The 12,500-nt window shown below is 45.2% G+C and overlaps 1 protein-coding gene across 1 annotated transcript in view; it reads right to left on the minus strand.

Moving 5' to 3' along the window:
- The window catches only part of mgat4b (alpha-1,3-mannosyl-glycoprotein 4-beta-N-acetylglucosaminyltransferase B), a 107,491-nt gene that overhangs the window by 61,766 nt on the left and 33,225 nt on the right, over positions 1–12,500 (minus strand). The window lies entirely within an intron of this gene.

Below are 12,500 nucleotides of genomic sequence, written 5' to 3' on the forward strand. Positions count from 1 at the left end.
TAAATGTTGTTGTTGTTGTTGTTGTTGTAATGTTGTAAAACGCTGTACGAGTAGTTGAAATGTCTTTAAAACAACCGTCCATGTTTGCCTGCGAACCAGAACTTCTCATGGTTATCAGTCACTGTGGAAAAAGACCTGCACTCCCAGTGACAGACAGGGGACCGTTTGGTGCTGTGGCGGGCAATGATGATGTAGTGACGGGGTGACTGCTTTCTGTGATTATTTATACTTTTTTGGGTCCTAGTTTTCCGATGCGTTCCGAGTCCATGAAACACATCATGGACTCCCTCAGTTCCTATATTACGACCTCCTTGAATCGCGCAAAGTAAGCGGGGACACAATGAACATCAAGCAGACGTCAAGCAGGTAAGACGATACACACACACACCTACACATGCACAGTTTGTAACCACTATAGAGCGATTCTAAGAGTCTACACCACGTCACAAACTTCATCGATTTTCACTAATTCCCGCTCTAAATGTAGATCTTTATGGATCAAACTTGAACCACAAGATGTCTAGGGCGTCCTGGTGAAAGAGGAAAGAAACAAAAAGGTGACAAATTGGTGAGAGCCACTTTATGATCATAAAGGAAAAGTTAGAGAGAAAGAGAGAGAGAGAGCGGTCACTGATTCTGAGGGGAGCTCGGACGCCCGCGGGATCCGCGGCAGGTTATGGATGAGGTCAAAGGTCTTGATAGGTCTTTTCACTCTTTTCACAAAGTCGACCTCTGGAGAAGGACGAAATGTACACACACACACACACACACACACACACACACACACACACACACACACACACACACACACACACACACACACACACACACACACACACACACACACACACACACACACACAGTGACCCAGCTAAATGGAGCGCAGCCCCGCACCCCCTGCTGTTAATGGGATAACCCTGCACGAGCATCACCAGCAGCTCTTCATGCTCCATTAAACAAACACACACACACCAGAGTGCAGCAGCAAGAACATCCAGACAACGGAGCATTATTCACGCTCAGGATTCAACCGTGAACGATGTGTGTGTGTGTTCGGCCGTTGGCAAACAAAGGCGGGCAGAGAAAAAAATATTTGAGAATCAGTTAAAGCCGCATATTGCGGAGCAAGAACCCAAAGAGTGACGAGCGGACGGGTTATCTACCAGCGGAAGATGAACTCTGACCTTTTACTTCAGTGGACGTACAAATACCCTGATGCAAAATGAAATAACACATTGACATTTCCACTTCAGTGAAAGTATCCAGTGTATATAACTGAGTCTATATTACATCATAGGCTACTAATGTATCCTATCTTCTTCAGAGCCTGGTTACAATTTCATTTACATGATTGGCCAACTCAGCCTGCTCAGCAGCCGGCAAAATCGAAACAACGGGAAAACAGACCGTTATTGGTTTTCTGATTTCTGATTTGTAAACCAACAATAAAATAACAGGACGTTATTGGTTTTCTGATTTGGGATTTTACGTTGGGTATTAAATGATGGAACGATATACGGATGCCGAGCAGAGCGGTCGAGCAACTGTACTTCATGGGCCTGTGTGCCTGGGGCAGATGACGAGAAGAAGATTCTTTATTCACCACAACACATGCACTCATGCGGAGTAGGCGACCACACACACACACACACACACACACACACACACACACACACACACACACACACACACACACACACACACACACACACACACACACACACACACGCACCTTCAAATGGTGGCTGGTGAAACGTATTCTCTGCTTCTGACCCATCCCGGCCAGGAGCTCTAGGCAGCACACAGCGACGCGCCTGGGGCTTTTGGTGAGGGGTCCTTACTGATGTTACATGGAGGAAGCCCCATGCGAGCACGGGGATAAGATGCGAACTCCACACAGAAAGGCCCCTCATTGGGAGATGAGGGGCCTTTCCGGCAGTGCCCCCAGGGCGGGGAATCAAACGCAGGCCCTCCTTTCTTGAGAGGCAGCGTTGCAAGCACCGCGTTGCAAGCGCCTTGCGTGTAACATAAAGAAATATAAAGAAAGCCTATAAAGAACTCAGCTCCAACGCTCGTGCCGAAAGGAGAAAATAAATGTTGGTAAAGGAGCGTTCAGAGCAGTCTGAGGCCTGAAATTTTTTCTCACAGGGAATTCTTTATCATTAGCTTACCTCATTATTTGACACTTTGGCCGCGTCGAATAGGAACATTACACATGGTAACATTGTGATAAAAAAATAAGGAAAAGCATAATAGATCCCCTTTAAGTAAGTTTGCAAAGTACTTTTACTTTGTGACTTCCCATGTTAAACTCTCCTCACCTAACACTCATTTACTCTCTGCTGTGAAGCCCTTTTTTCGGATTTTCTGGCCCTTGTTGTTCAGGTCCAAAATCAATCAAATCCAAATAAATGAACCTCCCGGCCCGACTGCAATGAAATATGATTTAATCGCAGGGATCTAGTTCTGACACAATGGCAAAACAATTTGTTTTTCACAATTTATCCACCGTATTAAATCACTCTCCACCACGGCCAGATTTCAAACAACCTCGCAGATAAATCACGCTCGATAAATCACACTCACTAAAGAAATACGCAACACATCCTTGATGGATGGACACGTTACCAAAGATGAAGAGACTTTAGAGTAAGCACTAAAAATTAGTTCCAAACTTTGACTTTTGGTGATGAATCAAATAGTCTGAATAGATTGAATGGAGTCCATGGCATAATGCTCATCAAATTGAGGGTTGGATATGACAGAGAGACAGACAGACAGACAGACAGACAGATGGATAGAGATGTAGACAGACAGACAGATAGATAGATAGATAGATAGATAGATAGATAGAAAGAAGAAAAAGGCAACATGGAAAATTTGGAAAAATACAATAAACCTAAAAGTTAACTATACCCAATAATAAAAAATCTGCCAATATACACTGAACCTAATTATAAACAACAGATAGAACCTCAGATAACAGAAAAAAGAAAAAAAAAGATTAAAATGAAAAAGACCAGAAAAATGAAAAGGTCATGTTCAAACATGAAATATAAACAGTCTAATACAATTATGGCGTCCAATTTAGTTGCTTACTCATCGTTAGAACCCACCGTGTTGTCTGTGGAAATCGAGCTGCACTCTCAGTGAAGGGTGGCCGCTTGGTGCCGTGTCGGGCACGTCATTTATTTGTTGAGTTTTTTCCCTGGATTACATTTTCAGTAAATTAAGTTTCCATGAAACACGAAAAATGCTGTGGTATTTCTGTACTTAATTACAGTTGCACAGCTTTCATATTTCCGATGCCTTGTTGGATTGTGAACACATCACTCAGTCGCACATTTTAGTGTTTTCTCGGGACGCGCTGACAAATTTTTAAGGATTATTTCTTCTTCTTTTATTCATTAACCCAGCAAAGTAATGTTGACCATGGATTTAAAATATCAAATCTCACAGATCTACTGACATCTACTAGGTAAGAAGGTTTATAAATATACACATAAATCAATAGTTTGGTAACGTCTAAACACTACAGTGTGACCGAGTCTACGCACACTGGACACGGTCCAACTGGACATTCTCAATCAGAATCTGTACATTTATAGTGAATAATATGATGATGTCATAAAACGTCTTACTGTGAATCTCATCTCATTCAATTTAGAAGAAGTCGTGGGACATGTCAGTTAACCAAGACCAACTGAATATTTCGGGTCAAAGTTGTTCGGTTCTCGACTATTATCTGCTCCGTATGTGGATCGCTTTGGATGAAATTTAAACCCCGAGATCCTCGTGACGTAGCGGTTCAAACGACACCTCAACCGTGCCCGTACCTTACGCCGAAGTATGTGTTCCAGATAGTTTTGGCCGCGTTGGACTTATTTAGGCGTGAGATGTACTGGCTCGTCTGTGTAATATCGCTCAAAATGTGGACGAGAAACCCCTAATGGACCCCTGATAAACAGTGAAGCAGAAAGATGAATGGACAAAAAATCTGAATATGATGTTATTGATATGATATGGAAGGATTAAAGGTTGAGGATCACTAGGTCAGAGCGATAAATAATTTAATGACTTCAACAAACAGCCTAATAAAAGTAATTGCCAGTTTGAATAAAAAGCAGTCTATATGAAGAGCATTAGGCCATGTCTGCTGGTGATAGATAACAGAGCAGTGAACTGGAAGGTGATGTTTTTCATATTTTGAACAAGGCGAAATGTTTTCATATTATCTTTTTGTTGGAAAATCATAGTGAAATCATTCTCAGTATCAAATGGAAATGACGTTGACGTTGGCAGGGTGGCATCCAGATAGATGGAGCTATAGATCTTACCGAGGAAGGACTCTGGCGGCTTTTATGTTTTATTAAAGCACGAACACACACACACGCACGCACGCACACATACACAGGTGGGCACTGCTTTTCAGAGCGGCATAAAATTAGTTACAGAATTCGACGGGAACTCAAAGAGAAAAGTTTTATTTCAGGGAAGATCTGGATTCTGCCCGGGAGATGTTTGTACAGCGGTAACCGTTAGCAACAGGGGACACCATTTCCAAACACACACACGCACACACACACACACAGGCACTTGAACAGCTACTCCACAGAAAGATAGAGAAACGGAGAATGTGAGAGAACATAAACAGTCGTAGAGTTCTGCCTGCTGAGTCAGACCAACGGCTTTTAATCAATAAATGTACTTGTCTACATTTGGGACACCTACCCTCCGTAAATTCACCCGACATTTATTTGTACGCGAGTAAAAGCTCCATAACTCGCAGCTGGTCGGAAATGTCTTTCCTCTGTAACGTTGATGCGGGAAACTGTAGTTTTGTGGACATAGACTCAGGAACTTGTATCCATTAGGGCTGGCCCTCAATTAAAAAACGTCTTAATTAGGACCTCGCCCTACCTCGCCCCAATCCCTTCCATTTAAAAATAAATCTCCGTCCACAAGAAAGCTCAGAGACGATTTAAATAAGCACGTCAGGCCGGTAGGGGGCGACAATATGTCATAAAACTTGGTTCGAAACACCACAGAAGAACATGAGGAGCGTGCAGAGTATCGATCTTCTTCATATTATATAACACTGCACAAACGCTGTTCCTCAAGTTGATGAGACTATTCGCCCCCTAGTGGAGACGCAGAGAACTACACCAGCCGCCCGTGGTTTCCTGACGCAGCTCGAGGTCCTGACATCGGTAGGGCCGGGCCAATCACGGAGCTTTTGCTGCCGATCGATCATTACCCTATAATCGAATCGATCGGCATTATCGTCTCGTCTTGGTGTTCGTTTATTTATTTTGTATTTTTTTTCAGGAATGGGCATCGAGATTTGATTGGAAACAAAACAGCTGTATTATACTGCGTTGACTTAAAGAGCGGAGCGTTTTTAGTTTTTTTGTTTTGTTTTGTTTTTCAAAATCCAAATATCAATTTTCAGCTTTGGATAATATCCAATAATATCATCCCAAATAATATCCATATTGTTTTATTCGGAGAAAGAAGACGACAACTCGTTTCCTGACATTAGTTTTCATAATCACAGCAGGAGGATAACGCTGCAGCGACGGTGTTCTAATGCGTCATCTTCCAGAATAAATTACTTTATTCAGCAGGGAGGAAAAAGTTGGAGAGAAAGTCCAGACAAGCAGAAGGAGAGGATTTATCATCTTGGCAAGATATGAATATTCGTGAGCTACACCTTCTGAACATTAACAACTTGTGATTACGACGGGTTTTTGCATCTGTCAATGATCGTCGATAAGCGCCAATCGGCCGACTATGAAATAACCGGGCGGGCCCGAGACATCGGCCTTTTCAAGAAGCCGCATTTCACCTCCTCCACACCAATACATGGAGAAACCTCCACCCAGCAAAGGCCTTTTCCAAAAAGCTCTGTTTCCAGTTCCTAAATAGTTTCCCCAAATATCCGTTGGCGTGTGGACGGGAGTCTGAGAAGTTAAAATGAGTCTGCACATTCAGACGACGACACGCGACGCGATACGACCGAAAAGCACCGGGGCGAATCGGCTTCCACACTCTTTAAAGGTGTCAGTCATAAATCACGGCTGGAAAAGTAAACCCGGATGAACAAGCGTGACATTCTCCTTCACGTCCCGCGCTCTGCTCTGAGCTGAAGTCACAAAGCGAAGACATAAAGCCACATCGCGGCGTTAAGTCTGAGGGTGACGTTACACAGAGGGGACCTCAGCTCGTTTGGGGCTTTTTCCTGGGACTGAAAGGGAAGAACAGAACCCCTCTCTTCCTCTCTCTCTGGAGGAGGAGGAGGAGGAGGAGCAGCAGCCGGCAGTCTGCTCCGTCTCCTTCCTACAGAGTGTCTTTGTCTTTGCCCGACTCTCTGTTCCTATTGGATGTGACAGGAGGACATTGAGAGGAAACCACATGTAAAAATGTCTGCGTTCTGCCAAACTGATTTAACTAAGTGCCCAGACTGGCTGGCATTCAGCGAGAGAGAGAGAGAGAGAGAGGGGGAGAGAGAGGGGTGGGGGGGAGGGGGGAGAGAGAGGGAGAGAGGGAGAGAGAGAGGGAGAGAGAGAGAGAGGGGGGAGAGAGAGGGAGAGAGAGAGAGAGAGAGAGGGAGAGAGAGAAAGAGAGGGGGAGAGAGAGGGGGGGAGAGAGGGAGAGAGAGAGAGAGAGGGGGAGAGAGAGGGAGAGGGAGAGAGAGAGGGAGGGAGAGGGAGAGCCAGAGGAAGAGTGGGACAGAGAGAGAAATGGAGGGAGAGAGAGCGAAAGAGAGAGAGATGGAGGGAGAGAGAGAAAGTGTGTGTGTGTGAGTGAGTGTGTGACAAAGGGAGAGAGCCAGAGGATGAGATGGTGTGTGTGTGTGTGTGTGTGTGTGTGTGTGTGTGTGTGAGAGAGAGAAAGAGATAGAGAGAGAGAGAGAGAGAGAGAGAGAGAGAGAGAGAGAGAGAGAGGAGATGTTAACATTAACCCAACCAAGAGGTTATGGTCCCTGAACACTGAAGTCATTACTGTCAACTGTGAGGAAATCAACACACACACACACACACACACACACACACACACACACACACACACACACACACACACACACACACACAGATAGATGGGGTTGACTAATAACATCACGCAGCGTGTAAACACACACTTCTCCTGTCAGACAGACTATCATCAGGAGGCCATTACACTGTTTTAGTCATTTGTTGTGTTTCCAACATCTATCATCCACAACCAGACAACACACACGATAAAACCATGGACTGACCTTGTTTTGCTCACAGCCACAGCACAGCGACCGTGAACTTATTATTATAAGGTAGTTACTACCATAAGAACGCTGCTCCGTGGTTTAATTAAATTTGTTCCACTTAAGTGATTTTGGGGGATTTTAAACTTTTTAGGGTAGGTGGCAAGGCCTGTAATTGAATCGCGTAATTTAAAAAAACATCACTCGCGATGTTTCAAAACCGTGTGATTTATGACTGGGATGGCGTTCCCATACCAGCTGTTGAAACTGAGAGACCACAAAGGCCCTGCGTTGCAAAACGGCCGAGCCAGTCCTCCGACGCGTCCCTCGGCTGTGCGAGGCGTGTCGCAGGGGGCCAATCGGTCTAATTCTCCAGCATCGCCGCGCGGATCACGGGAAAACGCCGTTCGGGGGCCCCCCCGGTAGGCGGGTAACCTCCGCCGACACCGCCCGCCGTGTCACACGCCTGCTTCCGAGAAGAAAGAAAAAAACCCTTCTCCCTTTCGTCTCTCTCGCCCAGCGCCCCGCAGGAAATGAAAACTCATCTAGTTTATGGGAGGTTCAGCGTAAGAATGGGGTGCTGTGAGATGGAGGAGCGGAAGGAAGGAGATAAGCGGAAGGGAGCACCGAATAGGATTTCCTCTCGAACGCGGGGGGGGGGGGCCTTAAATAACATCCAGGCTGAAAAAAATGGCAATTGAACAACTTTGGAACCCATGCAGACATTATTGTGTATATAATATTTCTATGATGTCACTATGATATTCCTATAATGTTCTATTGTGTGTTTGAAGCAACATAGAAACCCTGCATTAACGCCACAGTAAAACCACAAGTCTTTATATGGTATTTCCACATGAAATCTAATAGTAAAACCAGAGCTTCCGTTAGAAAAATAAATTGGTGCACACGTCCAGGAAGATTTCAACGTCCTGGACAAAAAGGGAGAGATTCCGGTCCAATGCTATCCGTTTTTATTGAGCTGTAAAACAATTGATAGGCAAGCTATATAGAGAATGACATCACCAAGGCATGTCGATTTATGGTCTTTTTTATTGAATATTCAAGATAAAACAAGTCCCGTCAGTTAACGCCGTTTTAAAAATAATCAAATAAATTGTACAAATATTACGATTTGAAATTTCCATTCGCACTTGTTTGTGAACCTCTTTCCGCTTCTCCTCGGAGTTCTGGACGCGGAGCTCTGTCTCCACTCCGTGTCTACTGTGTTTACAAGCGCAGCCTGCCCACGAGGGCGGGGCTTATTTCTATATCATCAAACGTGATTGGCCAGGGGTGAAAGGTGAGCTTTAGACCGTCCAAACCGATTGGCTTTCCGCTGCAACTTGCCGAGCGCCGAAACCAACAGATCTGCGGATTTATTTACCGAAATGCTATTTTATTTCGACATTGAGGATAATAAAATATTGCGACGACCATCATTTTTTCGTTTCATTGACCCAGCAGTAACTCAAACTGAACTCGAAGGGAATTATTTCCACTGGACATTACAACCAGAGAGACTTCCAACAGATTCCCCCGGTCAAAGAACATCTACGGCTAAACCAGGAACCCGCTTGAGGTGGTGCTCTCAGTCCAGATCCCAGATCAGACGCTGAACGCGTGCTGCATAAAACATCAATAGGAAGATAAAGCAGGACTCCCTCCACCAACCCCCCCCCCCCCCCCCCCCCCCCCAAAAAAAATTATCGATGCCTAAATAATTAAAAACAAAAACAGAATGACACCAGGGTGAAAGATGAGAAACACATAAGGAGAGGAAAATAAAATGTTATGAAAAGACGTACAAGGAAAAGTCTGGTATTTTTTTCCTCAGTCTCAACACTGGATCCATTGAAAGGATTCGGGTTCCGATCGCTGGGGTTGACTCCCGGTGATGAGGCCCTGTCCCCTGGGGCCGGGAGGGGCCCCGGCTAACGAGAAGCTTGACCATGTGAAGTTATAATATTATCAGTAATAGAGCGGCCACGATTATCACATCATCGCCAGACGACGCAATTATTTGAGCTGACTGTGACCATTCTGGGAAATCATTAGGTTCCACAATCATGTCTCCATGAAAATTTAATGGGAATTAAATTTGGCTGGATATGTCTAATGCTTGAAATTCAGCAATATAATTAATGTGAATTAAGTGTGTTTGCATCAGTTCAGTTGAGACAAATTAACGGTCTACCCACATTTTAAGTTCCAATTTACGATGTCAGTAAATTGCTCTTCTTCATAAGATGGACGTGTGTTAATGCAATATTATAGGATTTTAGTATAAAAATGCCATAAAATTAACAAAAAAGTCCAAGTCTAGGTTTAATTGATAATACACACATTGTAAAAAAATGAAATGCCATTAAATGTCATGATTCTTTCTATCCTCCCTCTCTCCATCCATCTCCGTCGCTCTCCACCTCCCTCTCCTACTCCACCTCTCCAATCCTGACCCCCCCTCCGTCCTCCTGCACTGGATTCCTCGATTTTGGGATAAGCTCTGTGGCTTCCCTCCTCCTCCCGTCACGAGGCCACAGTGCAGCTCACCGCGGATCCCGCCGGGGCTTCCTGCCCTTCTCAGCTGACCACAGATCAGTTTACAGGGATGGGACCCGGCGTTTTAGGAAAGCTGCAGTGTTTCCCGGAATAAAGACTGCATCTCCTAGTCTCATTAATCGGTGTTGCATATTGAGGTCGATGGGGAAGAAAAAACAAAAAAACAAGCAGATAAACATCCAATAGTGGATGAAAATGTGTGTTGTATTATGACTTATTGATTTAACAATCACGTATGATCTTATATTTTGGTTCGGATATTCCGTGTTGTTCCCTTGAGGTTTGTCTGTCAACGTTGATCCCCTCATACATTCCCTCAGTAATCATTGTGACATCAACATAAAAGAAAAAGAAAAAAATCAATTTGTCAAAATATTAATGTATAAAACTTCCTTTTTCATTAGCGTGACATTTCGGAGACAACCTCACGAGGCCTCATTATCCTGAGATAGTTTTCGCTCCCTCTCACTCCGGGAGTTCAGCATCCAGCCACTGAAATCACCTCAGCTCCGACTCCGACTCCAACTCCGACGTGGTTCATCAACCAGGAAATTAATTTCCCGGATTTCCCCCGAACCCAATCATTTCCCAGCCCGGCCCCGGCAATGATGTCAACCGTTGAACCCGGCCGCGGTGGGCGGGAACATTCTGCCGTCAATCAGACGGCCATTCAGCCATCGTGACCGACGACCATCTCCGCTGATCCGGGCAAAGGGAGATTCCACGTCTTTCATCTCGCCGTCCGGGGTGTGATGTCACAGGCGCCGCTGCCTTTGCCGTTGTGACGTCACTTCTGCAGTTGACTGGTATTTCTAAGCTGTTTCGTCAGCGGAGTTGTTATGCAGAGGGCCTGCGCGTCGAGCTTCAGTGTTTAACCTCAGCTCTAATGCTCAGCCGAACACATCAAGGCATGTAATAAGCAGCTTTCCACACTGGAGGACTGCAGTAATATCTGTATGGTGTGTGTGTGTGTGTGTGTGTGTGTGTGTGTGTGTGTGTGTGTGTGTGTGTGTGTGTGTGTGTGTGTGTGTGTTTAGTCAAGTCTATATACCTATATAATATGGGTTCTCTTATTTCAGTCAATACGCGAGAGTAGAGTTGTATCTATTTGAGACTTATGTCAATACTGGGGTGTGTGCGTGTGTGTGTGTGTGTGTGTGTGTGTGTGTGTGTGCACAAATGATCTCACATGAGATCTTTTTCACACAACTAATTATTTAACACAAATACACACACACACACACACACACACACACACACACACACACACATGCACTATACACACAAGCACTGTCTTCAAGCAGATGGAGTCTGCTGGAAGAGTGAGCTTGGAAGCTGCTTGAAGAAAGTCACAGTGTGTGGAGTGTGTGTGTGTCTTCTTTGTTATCTGTTTTCCCCATCTCCTTTTTTCACAATGATCTCCTGATGTTTTGTGTGTTTGTGTGTGTGTGTGTGTGTGTGTGTGTGTGTGTGTGTGTATTTGTGTTAAATAATTAGTTGTGTGAAAAAGATCTCATGTGAGATCATTTGTGCGGTGTGGGCAAAATGGTGCACATCCCAGCCATTAAGAGCTTGTGTGTGTGTGTGTGTGCGTGCGTGCGTGCGTGCGTACGTGTGTGCATGCGCGCGCGCGTGTGTGGTTGTGTGTGTGCATGCGTGTGTATGCGCGCGCACGTGTGCCTGTAATAATGACCCACAGTTCATTAGCTACAGCAGAGTTTACAGGAAGAGAGCGGTGGAAGTGGATTATCACTGCAGGGCTGTGATGATTAGATTAGCCCGCTGATGGCAGCAGACCGTCCTCGTCCCGGCCAGGAGAGAACGCCTTTCGCAGCCCAACCCCAGCGCTCACCCGCGCTGTGTGAGTGTTTAATAGTCTTTGTCAGCCTTTAATAGTCTGACAAAACTCCCCGGGGGCAACCTTACACTCATTGCTCTCCCAGTCTCCGAACAGACCTCCTGGATCCTCAGTTCTCAACCAGTGGGCCTACGTCCGAAAACCGCATGCGGTCCCATTTCCAGTTGATGTATCCTTCTGGAGTTTCTCCACCTGATATCACAGACGTTCCACAGGTCACACCATCATACAGGTGTGGTTTGGTCAAATTAAATCACAAACAAAGCGGATCAGGCCCCCACTTACTGGGCTTACTATCCATTTTCGTGAAATCAATTTGCGGTTCAAATCTTAAACCATTTTCGGATCGTGACTTAATGAGGACCCTGAGGCTAGACACCTGTCCTCGGCCGACTCCTAGCCTCTCTCCTCGACCGCCCGCCGCTTCACAGAGCGCCGTCCGGCCTCCTGGACTGTTTCTTGCAAGTCGTCGGGTCTGGTTACAAACTCCAGCTCGACCAATCCCTTCGTCCGCCTTTGCAGATCCCCTGAACTCTGCATTGCTACGAGGATCTGTTGGGCTCGACAAATGAACCAATGTCTTAATAAGGTGGATGTTTATTTATGCGCCATTATCATAGTCTTATACAATGATAACAACATCAAATAAACAAAAAGAAAATTGTTAATTCCGATTATTTGAAAACAAATCGGCAACTAAAACTGAACTATTGTGACAAGCCCTACTTGGCAGTGTCTATTTTTAAACTGTAAACACCTCCAGTACTCCAGATACTGCGGTATCACGATTCAACGGTGGAGAAGCACACCCGTCCTATTTGATTCCTCCCATCTCCCAGC

Source organism: Zeus faber, assembly GCF_960531495.2.
Source record: "Zeus faber genome assembly, chromosome: 10".
Taxonomy (NCBI): Eukaryota; Metazoa; Chordata; class Actinopteri; order Zeiformes; family Zeidae; genus Zeus; species Zeus faber.